Raw genomic sequence first — 24743 nt, forward strand, 5'->3', positions numbered from 1 at the left:
AGATGTTCGTCCCTAATATTACTTAATTTTAGACCTTCATATAATTTAAAGCAGTGAAAAAATTACCATCTGGTGGGAATTAGCTATAAAAGACCAAAATCATTTTTTTCTACTTGACTGTAAACGGTTTAATTCTGCTTTAAAATTCAGCTTTTTAACATAAAGTGCTACGGGGACTGATTTGATTTTTGAGCCTTCTTAAGTGCAACTCAAAGATCTACAGATTTTGGCACGTCCACGTCTGCTTCATTTGATTATAACTGTCAAGGGCTGGATCTGTGACCCAGCGTTTTGTGTTATTTTGTATTGTTGATTCTGTTAAAATGATGTGCTATTCTTAAGTTAAGGGTAGAGTTGAGTTATATTCTGTTACTTATGAGCAGAGATGGGCAGTAACGCGTTACTGTAATCCGATTACCGTTTTTAAGTAACGAGCAAAGTAAGGGATTACTATTACAAAAACGGTAATTAGATTACTGTTACTTTCCCGTAGGCACGCTGCGTTACTGTGTTACTACAACCGTGATTTTTTTGGCGAGAGTGTCTCATGACAATGACGTAAGCGAGTGCGACATTCGTGGCAACAGCTGTGTGCAGATCAACAATGGATAATATATCGAGTGCGGAGAGAGTATGAGCGTGCAGCGTTTAAAGCGTGGAAGTACTGACCTTACTTTGAGTCTGATTCCGTAAAAAGTGACAAAAACATTAGCGTCCGCTGTTCACTGCGTGGGAAGAAAACTTCTTTTTACAGTGAAAAAAGTATGGGTGGTCATAAATGTGGTCATGAATATTTTGTACTTGTAAATCAGGATTTGTATGTGTAAAAAGAATTTGTGTGTGAAAAAGATTTGTATGTGTAAAAAAGATTTGTGTGTGGACTTAGCCAAAAACAACCCTGCAAGTTACAAGTACGAATTTTGACCCTATTTTTCTTCCTTTCATCTGATTGGTCAATGTCATGTCAATCACAAATGTAACAATCCAATCAGAGAACAGATGGGTTTGGCTGTCGGAGGGGCACTTTTTTGAACTGCAGGTCCTTGAAGGGTAATACAGTTTGAAGCTGGAGGATCTCTATATAAATATCCATAGCAGCTAGGTCCCCTTACTTTCAGCAGCTGTTGAAAGGATAAAGTTGTGGTATGTCAGTGGTTAGAAATACCATTATTACTTTAGGATTAGTTTAACACAAAGTCAGGGCTGACCCGGGACCATTGCTGTGAGTCACAGTGCACAGCATAAAGGTCCTTTCACATCGGATGCAGGATGTGCTGCTAATGCTAACTAAAAGGAAAGGATCCAGAATTTGTTGCGCTGGCTGCTGAGCTCTGTGGGTTTTTGCAGCAGCTCTACCTGTACTAGATGCACCTGCTCCTTGTCGTTTCTATCTCTGACTTTATGTCCTCTACAAGAGTTTGTTTTTTTTGCTAGTTCTTCAAATGTTCAATAAAAATATGTATGCTAATTCATAACGAAGAAAGCTTTGTAATGAAGACTGTCATTTCCAAAACACTGCCCGCCCCCGCGGTCTGCAGCGCTGTTGAAAAGGCTGTGGAAGTCCCTGTATTAAACACGTAGACCTGTGACACAAAAATCACCAAACTCGGACGACCACAGACTGTTTTCCTTCGTGGTGATGAAGGAAAATGCTGGGTTGGCATGTAAAAGGGCATTTATTCCCTTCAAAGACCTGCAGTTCAAAAAAAGCGCCCCTCCAACAGCCAAACCCATCTGTTCTCTGATTGGATTGTTACATTTGTGATTGACATGACATTGACCAATCAGATGAAAGGAAGAAAAATAGGGTCAAAATTCGTACTTGTAACTTGCAGGTGTTTTTTTGGCTAAGTCCACACACAAATTCTTTTTTACGCACACAAAAATTCTTTTTACACATACAAATCCTGATTTACAAGTACAAAATATTTATGACCACATTTTGAGCCCATAAAAAACCCCTTAACTTCCGAGCAAGCGCCGAGTGCGCTACCACGGAATGAGAAATTCAAAGACAAACTCGTGGATTCTTCCACTGACCGCTGCGGCACACCTGCACCAGGGCAAACATCCGCCTGCTATACAGGTGAAAATAGAGCAACAGGACCGCTGAGTCTTTGATGTTATTTATTTTCTGCTGTGTTTCACTTGCATTTATTTGAAAGACTGAGTGTAAACACAAAAAAATATTTTATTTTATGTGCTGGAATGTGCAGAAAATAGGTTTAAATGTTAAACAAATTTCTTCCAGTCAGAGAATGTTGCATATAATTTAATTTTTGTTTGATGCATAAAGTTAAAAGATTAAAACTAATAAAACCAAGTTTTAAAAAGAGACTTTTCCATTTGATTACATTTTGTATGATGGATTATGCAGAAAAAGTAAAATTGGGCTGAAAGATCTATCACTTTATTACCTATTCAGGGTGTAAATCGTGTTTTTAAAAAGTAACTAAGTAATTAATTACTTTTGAAAATAAGTAATCAGTAAAGTAATGGGATTACTTTTGGGGGGAAGTAATCAGTAATTAGTTACTGATTACTTTTTTCAAGTAACTTGACCAACACTGCTTATGAGATAACGTTAAGTTCTAGTATTAGTATTATAATTATTATTATTATTATTAGTCTTGGTTGAGTCTTGTTTTTCTGTGCTTCCTCGTCTATGTAGGTTCCCCTTGTGTCTCTCTCCTCTGTGTCCCTCTCCCTCTCTCCCTCTGTCCCTTGTGTCATGTCTCTCAGATCATGTCTCCATGTTTCCTGTTTTATTTTGAAAGTCTTTCTATGTTCATTGTGCTTAGTTTTACTTTTCCCTGTGGCGTCATGACTATTTGAGTCAGCTGTTTCCCCTTGTGTTTCCACTTCCCCCGATCACCTCTTGTGTGTATTAATCTGTGTTTTCATTCAGTCTTTGTCAGGTCGTCTGTGTTACCTCCATCACATCAAGTCCCATGTATTTCATGTATTTCATGATTCTGCTCACGTCGTGTTCATGTTTCTCCTTCTCGTTTTTCCTCATCACAGTTTCTCACATGTTCCTGGGCAGAATCATGTTCATGTCTGTTTTCATAGTTACCACAGTTTAGTCACACTTATCATAGTTTAGTTTTCCCAGCTTAGGTTTCAGTTTAGTGTCGCTCCTGTTCGCCTTTGCTTGATTTTTGTATTCATGTTTACCAGCTTTTTGTTTAACCTTAGTCCTGTCTGCTTCCCTGTCTGCAATTGGGTCCTCCCTCAACAATAACACACTGTTTTGAGTCTGGTCTCTTCATTTATTATTTCCAATATACATAATGTCTTACAAAAAAATTTTTTATATAATACCATATTACCATTGACAGCATTGATCAATGCTTCTATTCTCAGCAATAGTAGTTTGATGTCTAGATAAATACAATATCTAGCTTAAATAGTGTTGCAAAACATGAATCAAAGAGTAATGTCTTTGCCATTGATGAAATAGTTAAATGTTGATTAATATTATTTTTTAAAAATCAAATCATAAATTATTCTCAGCAATGCACTGACCTTTAAGCCTCAAAAAATTTTAAAGAGCGACCACTTTTCTTTCCAAGCTCCTTGGATTACCATGACCTGGATGACTGTGAACCTTCACAGACTCAAAAACATTTCTTTAATCAAGAGGCTGCAGGTGTTTTTCCAAAGTCTGGATCATCAGCAAGACTGGCTTTCATTTGCTTCCTCTGTTCTGTACTTGATGTAATATCTGATGGCTTAAGTAACATTTTAATGAAAACAAAAAAGGTGAGGATAGATCAAGATCCCAAAAGTATAGCAAAACCCTGATTTATTGATTGAAATATTACATCATGTTCCAATGATGGGCTGTTCAAAGCAGCAGAAGGAGATTTACAGACTGACAGGCCATTTCAAAGGGTAAAAATCAATCTCTCATCTCATTTTTGTTCCTTTAAAACACAGATCTGGGTAGAGTTCCTCACCCTGTCGAATTTAATATTTAGTTTACTGTGAATCTTGCTCTCACTTTAATTTCTAAGTTCACTTTAAAATGATGACATCTGTTTGTTGCCACAAATTGTGACTCAGCATACAAGACACTGAAGACTACAGAAGAAAAAAAGCCTAGCAAAGAGTATTTTTCCCCAGAGAGTAGCTTTTATTTACAGAAAATCTCTATACAAGTAATTAGTTTCTTCTCTTTGGCTGAAGGTGTGATATTTACTGGAAAGTCTGTTTGTCAGGGAGACTTCAAAACTTGACAGGGTGCCATTAGTTAAGCATTTTCTTTCAACTGGATTTGAAAAAACTGAAACCGAGTTAAAGCCAGAGAATACCACAGTTATCCTTTTCATCATTAGAGGGGCTGAATGTCTGTTCAGAATGTGTCACATTTTGTTAATGTGACCCCGTGTGTCTAGAAAACTAATATGGTTATCCGCAAATTTATACCTCTTGGTGACACAGGTAGCAACACCTAATATTAAGGAGTCATTCATTGATGACTTTCTTCCATTAACTGTTGAGATATTTCAGTCTAGTCCAAAGTGATGGACCAACAAACCATACAAAGACTGAAACTGTAACACTGAATGCTACCGTTATTGATGCAGATATACATTAATCATAGCATTTAAAGATGTGCAAGATACAGAATTTGCTTAAATGATTAACTTTATTCAAACATCAATCATATCAAGGTCATAAAAAGTGTGTATGTATGTGTGTGTGTGTCTGTGTGTACGACATAGACTTGGATTATATCCAAACAAAATCAAATTTCATGTTTCCTCAAGGCTGCCAAGTTCTAACCCTGCTGTGTGCAAATGCAAATGCCCCACCAGTCACAGACTACAGGTGTGACAGTGGGATTACTTGCATGCCAAAAAGTATAATACTGTGCAAAAGTCTTAAACCACCCCTCATTTCTTTTATTTTGCTAGGAAAATAGGGGAAAATACATTAAAAAATAGTACATACGGTAAAAAGTGGAACTCCTATAATGTAGTTGAAAGCCATGTGATTAAGTGTGATTAACCCACTCTCTTTCTTATCAAGAAACACATTCTAGTAAAATGATATTCTTATGCAGTACCCTGAATGTTGAAAAATCACATTTAAGTAGCACCCAGGGACTAAAACATGATGAAAGGTGGTCCTGGCCAAGCATCTGTATGTGATTGTTTGGTAGTAAGAATGCATTATAACTGTTCTTCCAGCATAATAATAGTCTGGTCTGGCTTATACCTCAGATATTCTCAGAAAACCCTCCAGAGAGGCTCTTCTCATTTGAGTATTCCTCTAAAAAAAAAAACCCTTGAAATGGGATCTTCGGCAAGAAACAACATACCTCACTTGGAAAAACCTTGTTCTTGGAGTAAAACAGGGACAGCAGACTTCTGGTGGCAAGACGTGTACTCATGGGGCTCAATCAGGCTTAGTTTGATGCACTGCTATACTGTGTGTTGCACTGTCACAGTAGGTAGATAATCCAAACTTTTTTTTAAATCTCTTGATATGCATTGCTAGACTTCCAGTTAGATTTGAAAAGCATGCTATTTTCAGAGAACTATGTGTTGATATGAAAAACATTTATCTCAGTATAATTCAGATAATTCTTGTGGCTCTAGAGCAGCTCTACCTCTGTTATTTTATGGTGTTTTGTCTTTATCAGATAAAACACATTGGAGAGGGAGAGGAAATATGTGGCAGTAAAACCCCAGTGTCAACACTTTCACATGACTCTCACTGACTGTTATGCCACTATTTTCACAGACAGGCATACAGCTGAATAAACACCTTGTGGCTACAGGTGAGTTTCACCAACATATTTATTTTGACATGTGACAGCAGGGTAAATCCCCAGAGCTACATCTGTGGGTGATGTTTGTTATTTATAGCCGGAAGAGACCATGAAACTGTGTTTTGTGTGTACGGAGAATATAGTGCGCTCGCTTTTTTTAAAAATCCCGACTTACAGAGTGAAATTGTAACAGTGTTTTTTGGTGGGCATTTTTTACCCCCCAAAAAGTAACTGCTTCTTGTGTTAAGAAAATTAATACAAATTTAAAACTAACTTTTTCTGTCAGTACATACATTGGCTGTAGGAATCACAGACACCAGCTGGTCTGTGGGAATAATGACTATTTTGGCGAGATGCCAGTATATAGAAGGATTTTACTGAAAACTCGACAGACAGTTAGGACAAACTAAAGGACTTGTGAAATCACTGGGTTGGCAACACTTCAGTGATGAAGTTGGTTATAAATCTTTTTTGAGTCATTTCAGTAAACACTTGTTTAAAACAACAGTTAATGCACAGAATTTAAGGGATTGGACAGTTAGGAGAGTTTATAACTGTAACAGTCAAAGGAATTTATTGAAGTGTTTTGAAAAATGAATAGAAAAACAGCGTATACGCCAAAACATACCATCGCATAAGCCCTGTTGTGACTGATTTTAAGACCAGTTCTTGTTTAATTTAGCATATCTCAGCCTTTTCTCCCTGCTTCCATGTTTGACAGTCATCCTTCCAATGAGACTCTTTCTGATGAGACTGATTCTGTCGACGCTTTGATGGATTTTTTCCCATTTCTTAAGAACGTGGCTTTGAGAGACTGTTCATCTGCTACATCTTATTTTGTCATCCACTTCTGAAGCTTATTAAAGATATACTATATACCATATTCAGATATGGCAAGTTTTTGGCTAATAGCCCTTTGGGAATCACCTTATTGGTGCAAGGGAACTATTTTGTGCCCTTCAAATTATTAACTTTGGCATTTTTCTGTATTCAACTAAAGAAAGGTGAATAACTTATGTGTTTTTGCAACAGGTTGTCAGAAACACAGAATTTATCATTTGTTCTTTTCCTAAGACAGGGACAACAGTGGATCATTTCTTGAGTTAAGTGTGTTTTTATGCTTAAATGAGTCTTAGCAGAATGGGCTTAGCAGACAGTGAGTATTTGCTAGGATACACCTTGAACACCAATGACAATGCCATTGTTAAGTAGCTAATAGTTTGTTTATTTATGTATTCATTCATTTTATGAATGAACAACAGATTGCATGCGTTGTTTAAACCTTTTATCACAGCAAGAAACTCTATTTTGCCAGTGCACAGCCAAATTGACCTCTCTTCCCTCTCTGTGATGCTGTAAAACCAGATTTCTATCAGTCAGTCAATGAAGATAAGGCTACTTCACACATAGCAACATCATGTCATCAAAGCTCCAACACTAACCCTAACCTTAAAGTCTTGAATATACTCAGATATGCGTATGGACAGGGACAGCTGGAGACCCAAGGGGGAGTAATCAATTCACTTTTTTTGAAATCCGCCACCTAGGCATCCGGTCATCCCATCTGATCATGAAATTTACATCACTCTTCATACTAGCAGATCCCAGCAGTTGTGCAAATGTGGAAAGTAATCAACACTTAACTTCGAATCCCGCCATATGGTAACTTAATTGACTTTAATTTGCAACATATGAAAAAACATAAACAAAAATTTTAAAAAACAAACAACAACAACACAAAAAGGCTTATAATACCCTCAGGCTGAAATTAAACATTTCCAAGTATTTAAATGACTGTGCTGTAAAAGCTTAAGCTAGTTACATTATAAACTTTCCTGCAGAAGATTTTAGAATTACTAACAAACGTTTAGTGTAGTAACAAAAGTATCGAAGTTTAGAAACACGTTTCGTCTTCTCCTCACTCAACCAGATCATCTATGTGCCGTCTGTGTCTCATCTCTTTCAACATTCCTCCAGGCATAATTAGCTGTGTACCAACCGATTTATTTAAAAAATATATAATATTTGGCTCTCCGTCTCTGATCACATGCAGTTGAGTATAATTTTTTTCCAAACCACTAGTTTTGAGGTACTATACATTTAACGAAGAAGTTAGATATGTGATGGGCAGTATCTAAATTTTAAAGAGATGTCTCCTTTTTTAAATTATGTTGACTGTCACTGACAACAGAAATGTAAAATATATTAACACATTTCCAAATATTGCCTCTTAAAGACCAGTTAAACTCCCTAAAATGGTTTGAATCTTAAACAATAGCATTTTTTGCAAAGTAGCAACAAGCTGTAAACCCACAACATTTAATTTTTTTTTTTAAACTAGCATACGACACAAACTGAGATTAGCATTCATCGTCAGTTCAGTATCCTCATCTTGCTAAATGTGGTTTTGGTAGTCAGTCTCTATTTTGGACTCCACCGCGTTTCACTGTTGCTGCATCTGATGGTGAGGTAAGCACAGTCAATCGGATACTTGAAATGACTTTGAGAATGTTGGGATTCTAGTTAATTACAGTTTTAATTCACTGTAATTACAAATACTTAGAAGAACACTTGAAAGACTTGTTGCTAACTACACAAAGATTTTTTTAAAAAGTGTACTTCCACCAGTACATCATTGCTGTAACATTAGTCTTTAAACAATCATATTACTTAATGCCATTATTAAACTGATATCCATAATTTAAAACCAAATTTCTCAGCTGCTGAGGTGCAAGGCTGTTCTCTATTCCTCTTGCTTTGTCTTGCTCTTCTCGCAGCTCCTCACCCCTCTGGGTAAACTCTTCATGGCTTTCTGGCAGACATCACCTCTTGAGTCTTGTGTAACGTCCCACTCTTTCCAGTTGGACTCCCTCACATCACCGTGATCATCAGCAGGCCCTCCTTGATCTTTATCGCAAATAGCCCCTTATCAGTCAAGAACTCCCTCTTGAGGAATTCATCCTTTTTCATACGCACCACTCGGTCGTAAAGGAATTCCAATAAGACTGCATAAATCAAGTCTAACATGGCCCCGTTCTCAAGGCTCCAGCAGAATCAACATGAGCCTGGTGGTGGGCCTGAAAGAAGGAGCGTATTGTGAAGCAGTGCTTGTAAAAGGAGTTATTTGATTTGACTGGCTTGGCACAACCGGTATGGTTATGTTCAACATTCTTTAGCTAATGGTCCATGTTACAGCTAGTCTGCTCTCAGGGGGGATTAGGAGGAGGTGGATCAAAAAATGGCAACACTTTGAAACAGCCTTATTCTCCTGTATCAACCTTTGTGCTGACCTGTGAAAAAAATGGAGTTCAATATGTGCACAGCAGCACTGAATGAGTGCACAGGATGAGTTGATGTGTGGCCACAGGGTGTGTGATTGTACAAGCACACTTTTCCTGAATGGATCATTACATTTTCCATTGGCTTATATACTAAAATAAAAGTGAGTTCTTCTATCAAAATGTAAATGTACCCTTCTTTCTTGTTGCTTGTGGTCACTTTTCATTGGTTTCTAAATGAAAAGAATCAGTTACTTTGTTACAGAATCCAAAACATTAAATACAACTTGAAATCAAACATCTTAAATAAAGCTAAATGAAAACAATATGACAAACAATGACATCAGTTAAGTCAGGGGTTTAATTAGTAAATTATGCGGAAGCACATTATTTGTTTTTAAATTGTGAAAATATGGAGTAGTGGGAGGTTACAGATTAGACTGGTTATACTGGGAAACTGTTTTACTCTAAAACAATGTCTTAGTTCAACTTTAACCTTTCTTAGTGTGTGATATAAGGTTAAAAAATGCTTAATGAAATATTTATCTGATGATGAGGGGGTTAATTTTTTTAAAATGGCAGCCGCACAGCCTCAGCTTCCAATTACATTAGCCTAGGATAAACATACAATAACAACAAAAGCTTCATTTTAATTATAATTCACCAAAAAGTAAAAGGGCAGGATGATCAATATTCATGTCTGGTAGAACAGTTTAACCTTTTACAGGATGCTATTTTTCTATTATGTAACATTAAAAATGACTCCATTTCATTCTGCCCTAACATATTCTGTATCAGCTTGTTATAGTTCTCTGTTAAAGGTAAAGTATGTTTTACCGAATGAGATAATCAGTCAGAAGAAACAAAGACGCCGTATGCAACATCATATGCATTACTTCCTTTTAAAAAGCACCGTCTATATAAGATATAGTGTAGGCAATACTGCTGGAGAATTTTTATATAAAGTAAAATTTAATCAATGTTTGGATCTCCCCATGAGTGATGACTGAGCAATTTGGGAGGGTAAAACATGCATCTTCTGATTTTCTATGCTATCAACCACAGAGGACTATCTACTGTAACCACTGAAATCAACCGCTGAACCGCCAGTTTCAATAGAAACATTTAGGCCTCTAAGCCTTTTGAAGCATCAAATACAAGCATCACTCTAGCTTATTTCTTTCTATTGCATGTCTGCCAAGAGCAATTTGACTTGTGTCACTTTCAGACATCATCCATTAGTTTTGCAGCACTTTGGCAGAGGCAGTATTAGATTTTGTGCAAACCCACACTGACAGTGTGAATGCAAGTGTAGGCAGCTGGCCAGCATCACTCATTGAGAGTAAAGGTTTGTGAAACACACCCATACTTTTCTCACATGTAGTTCTCTCACAGCTATCATTTATCATTTAGACAAGTGTTTCAACACTTGATATAGAGCAGCAGGGCAGACGGAAGTCAGACCATTGAGCTGTTACACCACAGGCCAGAATACTCAACCACTGCACTCAGTGGATATATTTAAAGCTATTTGGACAGCAAGCATCAAGCATCCACATTGAGCACTGCACAGTGAATATCCTAATATTCTCCAGTTACGATATCCAGTGGGTGGCACAAGCTGACACACTTCTTTCATCAAATAATAGTTTAGAAATTGACTAGCCGTAAATATTTGACTACACAACAGGTGATTTAGATGCTGATTTGCTGCAGTACAGAGAATAAAGATTTCTCAGTGTCTGGTTCTTTAAAGAGTTGCAAAGCTTATCTTATATATTCCTGCAACCAGTTCTAGATCTTGCAAGTGAAAGCTGCTGAGAGACACAACAGCCAACTTTCAGTTTTCCTATTTGGCAGCATTTTGTGTGACAGCTGTATTTTAAACCAGCAACTCACAGACTTGCTGTCTTGTTTATAAAGTATAAAAAAGTAAATAAACAGCATATAATATTATTCTCTTTGTCTATACAGCATCAATTAAAAATCTCAGATGCTTTTTGTTTTCCTTTGTGAACACAAGCCTGTAGGTTATGGAGTAAATTAAACTAGCTCCACCACAACGAGCTAAACAATAAAATGCTACTGACTGATTATTCATTCACTACTTTACTACAACTGCTGCTACTAAATCTGCAAACAGTCTCTGAGCAATCAAAACAGTCCAGAAAAACACATGTTGGACAAAAACCAACTTTTAGATGGTGACCATCAAAATCGCTGTCCAGGGTGCTGAATCTATGGCAACTGAGGGGTTCTGATGTAAATATAATATAAAATGAAGCATCACTCTGAGATATTTGTATCAGCAAATTCACTCTTTAAAGGAACAATTTGTAATTTGCATAATTAATCTAATTTCTAATGGTAATAATATTCACATCATGCGTGAAGACAAACTCAATACTGTTTTACTTTGTTAAGTGTACATATTATCAGTCAAATGTCTTTTCAAATTTAGTTAAACTAAATGGTTTGTGCCTATAATTCTTTCAGTGTAAAGTTGCCCGCTCTGCAACTCTATACTGCAACACAAACAAGTACTTTAAAAGAAGGTTTGTCATCATCAGTCAAAGATGATAAATTGCTGGTCCCAAAGCCAAACCCAATGCTTACAGAAGCAATACTGGTACAGTACATAGTCAGCCTTGAAGTAAAGACAGAGAGATATTGAGCTTTGTTTCACCACAGATTAAAAGTCCTATCATATCACAACAAAGCTAAAACTGAAAGTGACTTTCTAACTTCAGCACATGCATCTGCAGCAATGTGTACACTCAGAATAAGCCCAGGTCATGTGGGAGGGAATCATTTTGCAGGAAATATCCATTCATTTCACCATCTTTCAGAATCCTGGCCAAGCTGTTGCCAGGTCATCAGTTCAAGGACTAGGGAATCAAACACAGCTTTTAGCCAACTGCAGAATACTGCAAAAAAAAAAATGTCCATCACGCATTTTGTGTTAACCCATTCCAGTCTGAAGCATGTATGTGGGAATGTATGTGAATGTTTACTGATATGTTTATTAGTATTTTAAGTATTTTGTTTATTTTATTTATTATTTTGTTTATTTTATTTATTGAAATTTTATTGTTTTATTTATATATTTTGATATTGTTAGGGATGACACAATGATCGGGGACCTTTCTTAATTTCGTTGTACCTGTGACAATGACAATAAAGTTTCTGATTCTGATTCTAGAAGCATGTTCTAATTTTCTTTTAAAAACTCACGGGTCATGAAACTCGCTCAGCACATTAACCACAATGCATCTTTGTATTTAAGACAGAGGCTTCATTCAGACATTGATAAGAGCCAGCAGCTTCCCTGCTCAAGTGTCCTTGAACACAACACTTCCAACTACAAAAGTGACCTCTGCCCATTTTTTTCCCCTCAGGCACCCACGGAGTGTTACTCTGCACTGAGGAGAAAAACACCAGCAACGGCAGATAAGAAACATTTCCCGACCAACACTCATGTACATCGAAGATAAACCTGACATTTGGTTACCCAGATGAATCATAGATGATAGTCTGGGACCGGCTCTTGAATTCTCTGTGGGATTTTTGTATCTCCAAAGACCTGAGCTTATTATAGTGATGGTGCGTTAAACCATCTAAGATCAACTATTTTACGATAACATATCAACTCCTTTCATCCTTTCCTAAAGGTAAAGAATTAAAAGGATAAACTTTCTGAGTTTTTTTTTTCAACTTCTGTATGAACGTCTATTTAAAGCTAAGTGAAAACTGCACTTTTTGGCAGAGCAAGATTGCAATTGTTGAAAAAACATGCAGATATGGACCTGGATAATTTAATAAGGTAAGTGCTTAAATGCAAATATATACAAATATAAATGTCTATTCTTGATTAATAAGCTCATTTATGTGAAGTCCTCATGGTATCATTTATAATATGTATAGAAGCGATTAACAAAGTATTTAGATGCACATTTAAATATAGAAGGATGAAGATATGAGCTCATCATCTGTGAGTGTATTAATTGAAGTTTTAAAAATACTTATTTCATAGTGTAATTCATGGTGAAATCAGGGAGTTACTAGTTGTTAGTTAACTGTTAGTAGGTAGTTGTGTGAAGCATTTATAAATGAAAATTAAATGACTCTAACAAGTCAGCTATCTTCACAACAGAAAAAAATGACACAGAAAATGCACAAAGAGATACAATGCATACGAATATTTAGTGCTAGATGCAAATATAACCCACCTGATGTTTGCAGAACACTAAAATAAAGGTAGGACCAGATTCTAAATCAGAGTTTGTAAGATATGCTCAGCAGTTGTAGCCACGGGGTAGCTTAACTTCAATATACTGAAGATTCTTCATTGAAAATAAAATAATATTAAGGTCACCACAAATTAGTAGTGAATATTTGACAGTGAGATTCAGAAACAACTATAAACACCGTAAGCAAAGTGCCCATCATATTAAACTGATAATGCAGGAAAAAGTCTCTGGGATGTTTAAGAGCTTCACAAAGGTTCAGAGTAAGTAAGTCAGCGTCCAGTCAGGTTCAGTACCAAATTACCTATTATGCGATAGAATGGTTTAGTTTTTAAATCTAATATAAAAATGATGACTTTAGCCACTAAATAGGGGTCTTAGCTTAGTTTAGCATTAACATAGTGAAAGCTGCTAAACATTTTTAAAGTGGAGAAAAAATAAAACTGTGGAATTAAGTCAGCAAATATCCAAATTGTTACTTCCAGTATCCCATCACATAATTATGTGTATATAATCATTACACTGTTATGGAAGGACTTTATGCTCTGTATAGTTATTGTTAATTTTCAACTATTTTTATTCCTAGACTCTGCCAGAGTATCTCTGTGTAATTCAGACATCAAAAATAGTTCTCTTTTATGTGATCCTGCACTTTGGTGCAACCCACTGTTCAGCCCGTAGCTGCCTTTCCTCTTCCTTTGACTCAGCTTTCATCTTGGCTGTAGCCTTCAGTCATAAGATTTGAACAACAGATGGATGAGGCTGCTATGCTCACAGCTAGTGCTGTGAGTCTGAGATGACCATGTTTAATATTACTATTATGAGTATGTAAGCTTATTACTTACACACATGCTGACCTAATAAATTAAAACATTGCGCATGTTTAATATATGCACCTACCATTTTAACAGTATGCATATGACAAGAAATAATTATCGCTTTTTTGTTTGTTTGTTTGGTTTTTGTCAATGAAAATAAACGAATGCCGCAGCACAAAGACATTAAAACATAAATCATATATGATGGTTTCATGTTTGATGATGTTTTAATTCTTTCAGTTTAGGTTTCTATTGAGGTTTTATTGTTACTCTGGGTGTTAGTGTAAGTTTTGGATTCCTGTTTTGATTCATTATTCTAACAGTGAGTCTGGTTCCCTGTGATTTACTGATTTCTGTCTTCACTACATGAGTTGCAAGCAATCTTGAAAGGTTGATACTCCATATAAGCTCTTTTACTATATTGTTAGAGTACTAAACCTCAGAGTCCCAGTGGGCAGTATACTGATCATTAGGCTATTTATCTACAAAGAAAACTTTTACCCCCTTTTTCAACTTGCCTCTATTTGTAACAGTTTTGGAAGATGTGGACAATGACATTTTTCTTGTTGGCCTTAAATCAGAAAATACTTTTCTGTGTGGGGAGAGAAAAGCAAAGTGTGTATGTTAACATTAGAGAGATCTGTGGAAATGTAGTATATTGCCATGAAAGCTGCATTTTAATGGAACCAGTACAGAATGAGCGCGCAATGAAATACAATCACATTATACACACTATATGCTTTGTGAAAAGAAGAGCGGCTATATGTCCATTTCTTTCTTCTAACTTACACATTTTCAAGTTCTTGATTGTGTGTTAGTCCACGATCTATGACGATAACCATACATAGCAGTGCTCTGAAAAACAGAATGACATGTAATGGGCTAAGTAAACCTAAAATGAGGCTATAAAATGTGTCACCTAAGCATATCTGGGGACAATATTTTAGCTTTTGGTTACTTTCCAAGAACTATGAGTCTTTTGTGAGCCTTTGCAGTTTCAAAATAATCAGGGGAACACTTTCAGGCTTGTCCTTGGAAACCATGATCGCACTCACTGGAATACACAAAAGTGATGAAATTAGATGTATGAAGATGAACAAAGATGAGTTTGGGAGAACGTTTCAAACCGACTTCCATTCAAATCTGTCTTTGTAAAAACAAAGCTCTCCAAAGCACCAAATAACCCATTTCACCATTTAAAAAGATTTTTCAGACATTCATGGAAATGCTCTTGACTTCCTCCTACATGTCTCCTGGCCTCTAACATAGCAGTGTCTCAGTGTCGCTGTTGGCAACCACTGTCCAAATATTGTGTGACGGCACTGGCTTGGTAAACTGCCTTTTAGAGAATTGAGAGAGGGGTCGAGCACAGTTTGAATGAATTTCCTCCCAGGCGTTTTGGATGTTGCAGTTTGATTGATGCTGTTTTTCAACTCTGTGAGGATCAGGGAATTGCATCACAAAGTGAGTGAATGGTGTCACCGTGACAACTGGTGTCTTATCTGTGCCTTCAGTGTGTCCTTTTTTATGCGGGTGGGTGGGTTTGCAAGTGTACATCGCCAGTCGAATGCCCGTGCTTCTGAGTATGTGTGTTGGTGCGCTTACTCGTATTTCTGCACCAATGTGTATGTCTCTTTGTGTTTGCATCTATGTGTATGACTGTGAGGGGTTTGTGGGATATGCTAATGTAAATGCCCCTGATTTTACAGTCTGTGTATAGATGTATGGATGTACTGTATGTGCAGGCAGGAAGTGGGGGTTGGGGTAGAAATGGGTCATGCCTAATCAAGGAGAAAGACAACTCAATCAATGTCGGTTCTTGACAGATGATTAGCCAAACAATGATCTCGCCTGACATCTACTCATTCATTTGTAATGTGGTTTGCTCGCTGACTGAAGTGGGGGGGCATTGATCTGATCTGGAGATAAGTCACACGCCGGATACAGTTGATTTTACAGTGTTTTCTCCTGGGTAAAGATTCCACATGCTCCATAAACCCGGCTGAAAGCATTTTACATTTGCATTACTGGAATTAAGCTGATGCTCTTTTCAGCTGCCAGTGAGTGAGTGCTGTGTTATGATAAGTGCAAATTAGTGGAAATTTAAAGGAACACATGGAGCCATGACATGCAGATAGAAAGCTGTAAGGTAAGGAAATAAAAGAAGAAAGAAAATGCAAAGACAGAGAAAATAATTTGCTGGCAGGATAGAGAACACAACAGAGGAGACTGTGAGAGTTACTATTAAATATCTACTTTGGGGATATTTTATTAGATTTTCACTCAGCTCAATGTTTTACATGTAGTTGGAGTAAAGTGACTGTCATTCTCTCACTGAATAGTCTAAGAGTATTTATCTGTTCACCTGTGAAATCTCAATTGGATTTATTTCTGGATTTCAAATGCATTTTTTTGGTCAAACTTGAAGCAACATTGTGTTCCACAAAGAGGCAAAGACGTGAGGTGTTCAGGGCTCTTTGTGTTTTCTACAAGAGAACCAAAATTTAAATCACACCAACAACTCTTTAGAGTTCAGATCCTCATGACATTCCTGACATGACTTATTCTTTTTCAAATCATTGTTTGGACCTTCAACTACGAGAAAGCTGACTCTAGCACTGCTAGCAGTAATTTAATATTGTCCCACGTTTTTTTCGTTTTTTAAAAAAACGCAAAGTTTTACTCTGCCATAATTTGTAGCCAAGATTTTTGTCATCCAGATGATTATATAAAATGCACAGCAGGTGACAAATGAAGGTTCCATCAGAAAGTCTTTTGACTTCATCTATCAAGAGGAAACTGCATGAACAGATCAGCACTTTTCTCCCAGTTCTTGACTCTGGATGTCATGTCAGCAAAGCACCGCCAACTGTGTCAGGGATTACACACTGCACGTGGCTGCTCAATGTCACAAATTCTTGACTGGCACTATTAGACCACCGTTATATTGGGCCTTGGACCTTTCCTCCCATCTCATATAACGCCCCTGCGCCACAACTCCCCAGGCTGGGCAGAAACACTATTTTTGGCCTCTGGGTTCTATGCTTGACATATTAATTATATAACAGCGGTACAAGCTCGCTTCTTGCTGCTCCATTTCTTTTCTGTGCCATAGTTTAGTGTTACGCTCACTTTTTCTTTGTCAGCACACAGATCCCTACAAAGCTCCGTGTGGGTCCTTGTTGAGTTGTACTGATTTACATGTCCCCTGAGAGTAAAATCGAGTATCTACCTATAAGTACACTGGCATACTTTGGCCTGTTAGCCCTCAGCAGCTGTATGCACGCCTAATACTAAAAGTAAGGCTTAATTCATTCATCAAAACTTTGAAAACATAAAACTGCTATCAGCACTCACACTAAGCCTCATTAATATAAATTATATGCAAATTGATCACTTTCATGCATCATCTTGAAAGCTATACATGTAGCAATACCTTTGTATTTTTACAAGATAAACATGCGAATTGATGTATAGGAAAGCCGAAGGGCTGTGGGTGGTTTTCAGAAACAGCTGTGATGTGATAAGTAGAAAATTGGACCATTTTACTCTTAGAAAATGGTGGGAGATTTCATAGAAAATTGCTGCACTTTTATCACTTGAGATAAGTGTCCCTGCATGTAGAAGCTGGCCAAAGTCCATGCAGCTGAATATTTCTATATGTGGATATGTCTCTGTCATTGTGTGCGTTTTCCAAGAAGTGCACTTGTGGGCTCACATTTACTAGGTGCATTTGTTAGTGCACATGTGACAAAGTGCTTTTCTGTTTGGAAAACAAGACGATTTGTACTTTAATTTAATTTGACATTTACAAAGCAGTTGATGGTGTGTCACTGGCCTATTTCTCTGAACTAACACTATAAAAACAGACATACCTCTGAAGCTGTTAGCAGCAGCAGCCCACTCTTTTTTTATTGGAAGAATTCATAGAATTCTGTTATTTGTTGTACCTCCAGGACTTTTTCTCAAAATTTGGTGTGAACTGGAAAATTCTTTTAAGTTATTACCAGAGTGTAGTGCGTGCAACCTTGGATACGGTTTGATTAATGCATGGTGATTGTGTATCCTTAACTCACCTTCGTCAGAGAACTATGATGAAAATGTTTAAGTCCTATGTAAAAAATGAGATTTTTTTTATTAATTGTATCAATTGGATTGTATGTAGAGCTATACACTACTATATTTGTATGTATTTATGTGCCTCTCAGAGTATACTTAGATTTTAGGATTTTCTACTCTATGTTCACATTCATGCTTGTCGCTGCACATTTAAGTGATACATACAGCTCTATATGTATGCACGTAGCTAAATGCAATGTGTGAGGAAGTGTGTGTTTGAGATCCAGGTATTACTCATGTTATGGGATCCTCAAAATATTTTTAGGGTCACAATTTGGGGATTTATTTTCCCTTTTGAGGAGGAAAACGTAAGTTATTTTTAAGACATGTTCTTGAGTGAGTGTTAGGCATTGGGGTTAATTGGGGTTAGTGTATGCCTCCAGGAAATGAATGTAAGTCAATGTCATGTCCTCTGAGGCCATATGTAATGTATGTCCATGACTGTGAATATATGCAGCTAACAAACAAAGCAGCGGCTGACAGAAAACATCATCTAAATCATGCTTATCCTCCCCTGACTGCTAAAACAGAGCCGCTGCTGGAATCTTTTTGCTCCAAGGATTTGGACCACTCTTTGCACTCTCAGATGCTCCCGTGGGATTTGCCTCTGGACCTTTGCAAGGTGTTGTTATTGTTTTTTCCCTTGTAAAATTTTTAATTGGGGCCTTTTCCGGATTATTACAGAGACAGTAAACAGAAGCAGATTTTTGTGGAGTTTCCTGCCGATGAATGTCTTCCGTCTTTCCTCTGTGTAGTCCCTTGCTGCTTCTGGGCGTGCGCTCAAGGATTTCAGAGTGTTTGTTGAGCACCCTTACCACCTCCCTCACCCTCTACACCCTCGCCTCGCATCCTTCTCACTTTTACCCGAAGGAGCAACAAGGACAAATTGATTCAAATTGAAGAAAAATTGAAGCAGTAGTTCATATTGGCTCTGTGGGCATTATTCAATGCGTGTGGTTGTGATGCTTGTTTACTACTGGGTCACTTGATATTTTATGAGTTAAGCTGTTGCTACTCTGTGCATGAAATGATTTTTACACATGACCACACCAAGAAACCAGACCCCATCATATACACACTTTAAATCATATGTTGGCTGGAATATCAGAAGCCAAGCTGCGCCTTTCCATCACAGCTCCAAACTTAAGAACCAAGAAATTGTTGTAGAGTCTACCTTACGATATAAAGCGCCTTAAGGGGACTGTTGTTGTGATTTGGCGCTGTATAAATAAAATTGAATTGAATTAATTAAATATCACATGATCCACAAGACTTTCGTCTTTTGAGAGAACAGGGTTTTATGCCCATTTGTTATCAATAATTTCTTAATAGTTTCATATTATTTTTGGACTTTTAAGTTTCTTTTTCTGAAGAATTTATTTAGCGCCTTGAGGCAACTGTTGTGCCGTGATTTGGTGCTGTATAAGTAAAATTGAACTGAATTTACTTTAATTTTCTTTACTCTGTTTGTTTAGCTTTTAGAAACCAGCTAGCTGTGGAGGTTTAGGAATTATCCTGACTGGGGTAAAATATGCTTTGCTAACATTAACTATATTAGAACCTTCCTCTGTTTTGGGAGGGGTAATCACTCCATGTTATCTATGATTGGTTGCCTGAAAACAAGCAACAGTAAAGAAAAGAAAATTAACAGCACATTTGGCTACTTTTCCAGCAGGGACATATGAACATTTCTATCGACTTAATAAATGTATGGAAAGCCTAATAATAATTAACATATTAGTTTTCATTTAATTCCCTCTAAATCATTAAAAAAAAATATATCTGACTCTTCAGCTTCAGTTATGTTTGTCCTGAAAAGGAATGGGTGGGTAGAATATAACCCTGTTTACCTTTTCTCTAAGTGTATCTTATTGCAGCAGGAATTACTTATACATACAGTGATTGTCAGAATTACAGCAATGACCCGAAAGAAGATTTATAAGATTAAAATTGCTTGATGTTCAATTTGAAAATCATTGCAGTTCTGATGTAACACACAACATGTTGCTTGATTAATGCTGGTTTAAGCTTCTGAAAGATAATAATCCTAAATAAGAAACAGCACTTCTCACTTTGAGCCTGTTTATGTGTTTCACTAAGGCTGTATCACTATGTTTTACATAATTATCAAACCCAAGATGCATACAAAATTAAGCTAAACTTTTGGCACCTATGGATATATTTTAATGAATCCATTTGAACTTTTATTGTGTTTGGAATGAAGGGTAAAATAAATTAAGATTTTCTTCCAAAGAGAACAAGAAAAACAATTTTGTTTTCTAATCTGTGAGTTTCAGCCTATTCTCCCAGATGTATTGTCATCTATTATATAAATTGCAGTTCTTAACCAGCAAACATTATTTGCTTTGCAACTGATTCAGAATGATTTATGTCACAAGACCACACATGATCTACTGATACTGTGTTCACCACCGTTCAATACCCATGAAGAATGTAATCTATTCCTATCTATTCAAAACTGAAAAGCAGCACTGAGGCACCCGGTCAAGGTTGAGGGGACCCCGCCCCTCCCTTCACGCACAGAGAGGAACAAGCCAAAACAAAAGATTCTCATTATAAACAGACTGGAAGCAGCTGACTATTAGCAAAGAGTTTCTGTTTGTGTGTGTTTGTGTGTGTCGCTTTGAATGAAAGAAAGCACAGAGGAGAAATAGACCATGTGTTTTCCTGTGTGCTCATGCAAGAGGGCAAATAATTGAATCTTATTACAGAGATGGAGACAGCTTGACATGGAGATGGTTGTTTATGTTATTATACTAAATGCAGTGTATATGCACTATGTGTCTCCCTATGTACCATTTGTTGTTTGTGTTGCTTACAAGTGAAAAAAACATTTCTGGGGTTTAAAAAGAACGTCAACCTTTTTTTTTTTCTACTGAGAAACGACTGGACCGTATATAGCAGATACACATACAGTGCAGGGTTAGATTATTTAGATACCTTAAAAACCTGTGTGAAGAAATAGTGAACTTTGTATGGAGTTAAATAATACAAAAAGCAATTCGAAACCATCCTCACCACTGCTAAATGTTTCTGGGTGTGTATCAGTGCTGAAATATCGTTGGGTCTACTGAAAATTAATTGAAAGTTAATGGGAATAATTCCTTGAATCATTCACTTTGACTAGCGCGATCTACTTTTTCAACAGAATGTGTTGTTTCTTTTGCAAATTTTGCATTTTTAAATGATTAAACTCTATTTAAATTCCACCATTTTAAAAGATGAGAACTGGAAAAAATGCCCATGAGCATTGCTGTGCAGAAAATCCACCATTAAGCTAAACATAGTGGATTTCCCTGAACTTACTGTGTGAGGTATCATCATGCTCCCACCACACTTGTCAAAAGCTGGATTAGAAGTGGTTCAACCTTAAAATATGGTCAGCAGAATTCACTTTTTTTGGCTCCAGAGAAGATGGGCTGCACTGAAAGGGGTATATTACTGGTATATTATTAAAGCTGCAGAACATTTTGGCTGGAAATCATATTAACTGATAGAATTAACAAATCATTGTCTAGCTTGAGCACATGTTGCAAAGGAAAACATAAGTTGACATTAATTCCTTACATTTCACTCTGACTAAATTTACACTGCAAAAACTATCTACAGTACATAAAATATCTAGCATTAGAATCGAGGCAAAGCGGTTCGTCCTAATTGCCAGAAGCAGTTTTGAGTGTGCTTTTGATAAATTTCAGTATTAATAAATCAAGCACTGAGCAGTGAAATGCATTTGTGAAACTCTCTATCTCTGTCTTCTGACAGAGAAGCTCTACATGTAAGATAAATTGAATTAGAATAGAATCAGGTTTGTGTTTTAAAACCTAAAAAGTTATAAACATGGTTTATTACTCCAAGCTCATTTTCACAACTTTTCACAGGCAACCGGTCTGAGCAGTTGTACTACAAATATGTCATCAGTTAGACCACATCTCCAGTGGAGAGGGTGCAGTCCTTCAAATATCTTGGTGTCCACATCTCCTCAGACCTGACATGGGCTGCCCACATTCAGGTCCAGACCAAGAAGGCTAGGCAGCGCCTGTATCACCTCCGACAACTAAGGAAGTTCAGGGTCTCTCCAAAGATCCTCAGGATCTTCTATACAGGCGCTGTGGAGAGTATCCTCACAAACATGACAGCGTGGTTCGGGAACAGCTGTGTGAAGGACCAAAAAGCTCTCCAGAGAGTGATCCGTACAGCAGAACGCTGCTGCAGGATTGCTCTCCCCCACTTCAGGACACCTACACCAGGAGATGCGGACTAGAGCAACGCAGATACTGAAGGACCCGTCCCATCCTGGCAACAAACTGTTCCAACTTCTACAATCTGGTAGAAGGTTCCGCATCATCCGGGCAAGGACAGAGAGACTCAAGAAGAGCTTTTATCCTCAAGCCATCCGGGCCCTAAACCAACACCCCCCCCCCACACACACACACACACACACACACACACGCCATCTCACATCATCTATAATTGACTGAGACTCTCCTCCAGACACTCAATTCCTTTAACTTCCTTTAACTTTAAATATGTTTATATTGTCCATTCTGTAAAATAGTCAGATGTCTATTCATATTAATGTACAAATTCACCTGCTGCTGCTTTACTGCACATTCACCCAATGTATATACTATATATATATTTATAATGTTATTCCTCTACCCCCCCATGTTTTTGCACATGTCGAGGAGCGTGTCAGGATACATTTCACTGTGTGTTATACTTGTATAACTATGCATGTGACAAATAAAGAACCTTGAACCTTGAACCTTGAACATCATATTAACCCCTAGACCATTGTCAATCAATCTCGTGCCGTGTCTCCTGTACAGTACAGAATGGTAAATGGACTGGTTCTTACATAGCGCTTTTCTACTCTGGCTGAATACGTTCAGCTTGTCAAATATACATAAATCTTGGCATCGCTGGCATGGAACACACGCCACTGCCCATTCCTTCACAGATTTGAGAAGGCCTGGCCAAACAAACTTGGAACTGACCAGTTTAACAGAGGCTCGGACCCCTGGATGAGATAGAGCATGTATCGAGTCAAAAATGCGACGACGCCATGGAAAGGGAAATGTCACAGACAGGAGAGGACCGCCATCCTGCACTGGTCTGTCCTCCACCATGAGGCCTGTCTGTGCAGATTTAAGCACAAGGATGTCTGGGTCCTTGTGGCTACATGGCTACCGGTAGGATAATTTTACAGTGATGTCTGACAAACCATCCTACTTTGGCAAACTGTCCTACTTTGGTAAACCGTCCTACCCGTAGGATAATTTTACGCTGGCTTTTGACAAACCACTCTACTTTGCAAAACCTCTACTGTACATTGTTTATGCACATTTCTGCTGTCACACAGTAATTCCAGCATAAATTTAAATAGGTAGGACAGTTTGCCACTTATCTTGACCCATCAGAGTATGCCTCGGGGTGGCTGTAGCTCAGGTGGTAGAGCAGGTCCGCCACCAATCAGAAGGTTGGTGGTTTGATCCCAGGCTGCCTCCTGGCTGCATGCCAAATATCCTTGGGCAAGATACTAACCCCATGTTTGCCTACTGGTGGTGGTCAGAGGGCCCGGTGGCGCCAGTGTCCGGCAGCCTCGCCTCTGTCAGTGCACTCTAAAAACGATAACTAGTAATTGTTGATTTGAGTAAAGTTTTCAAATTAAACTGACTTAGAAATAAAACTTTCCATTTACAACCTAAAATAGCTTGTCTGCCCAACAAATTTCTTCCATTGTTGTCCTAACTAAGATTTTCTAGCAGCATAACAAAGATTATCAACTTTTGAGTAGATTTTTGAGTCGAGTTGGGAACCGTGGGAAACCCCGTGGGTGACTGGCACACGTTGTGGTCTGAATAAGTTTGAACTAGACCAAACGAGTCTGAGCACACTGTGTGATAGTGGTTTGTCGATGTGTTCTGAACTGAAAACCTGCTAAGAAACTTTGAACAAACGTGGCCAAAATTGGATGAAAATTACAATTTTTCGACCATTACGGATTTTACCTGGTCTGAAGTTGGAGTGTATTATTTGACCATTTTTGGACAGGTGCGGGAGCTGCCGCCATTTGCCCTAGCAGGTAAGCTAACGACATCTGTTATTAGGATTTTCTACAAGCGCTAGGCTGCATCCTCCTGAGGACCCAGGAGGGTGGAACGAGTAAAGCACTGAAAAAAGCCAAACAATAACATATTTAAGTCATCTAAGGGACTTATATATCATGTTTAAGCTAGCGAAGGACCATGGGGGGTTGAAAATGATATGCCAGGAGTTCGCTGTTCTCGCTGCTCTAGCGAGCCTTGAATCCCCAGCTAGCTATCGAAGCTGGTGGTAACAGACGTCTCCAAAACGTAGAAGCATTTTTGCAAAAATGTGTTGTCTTAATAAACTGAGCAGATATTTGAAATTTACACAGCTACATTCTCGCCTGAAAATACCTTAAAAGTTTACTTTGTGACCCAGAAAGAGT

At 37.6% G+C, this 24743-nt stretch overlaps 1 long non-coding RNA gene across 1 annotated transcript in view; it reads left to right on the forward strand.

Moving 5' to 3' along the window:
• Positions 1-22306, forward strand: part of LOC120434203 — a 44451-nt gene extending 22145 nt beyond the window's left edge. Inside the window, exons 3-4 of the long non-coding RNA XR_005608987.1 lie at positions 12459-12883; positions 22147-22306. This is a non-coding gene — a long non-coding RNA (uncharacterized LOC120434203). The remainder of the gene's footprint in view (positions 1-12458; positions 12884-22146) is intronic.
• The last annotated feature ends 2437 nt before the right edge of the window (positions 22307-24743 follow it).

Source organism: Oreochromis aureus, linkage group 18 (genome assembly GCF_013358895.1).
Source record: "Oreochromis aureus strain Israel breed Guangdong linkage group 18, ZZ_aureus, whole genome shotgun sequence".
Classification (NCBI taxonomy): domain Eukaryota; kingdom Metazoa; phylum Chordata; class Actinopteri; order Cichliformes; family Cichlidae; genus Oreochromis; species Oreochromis aureus.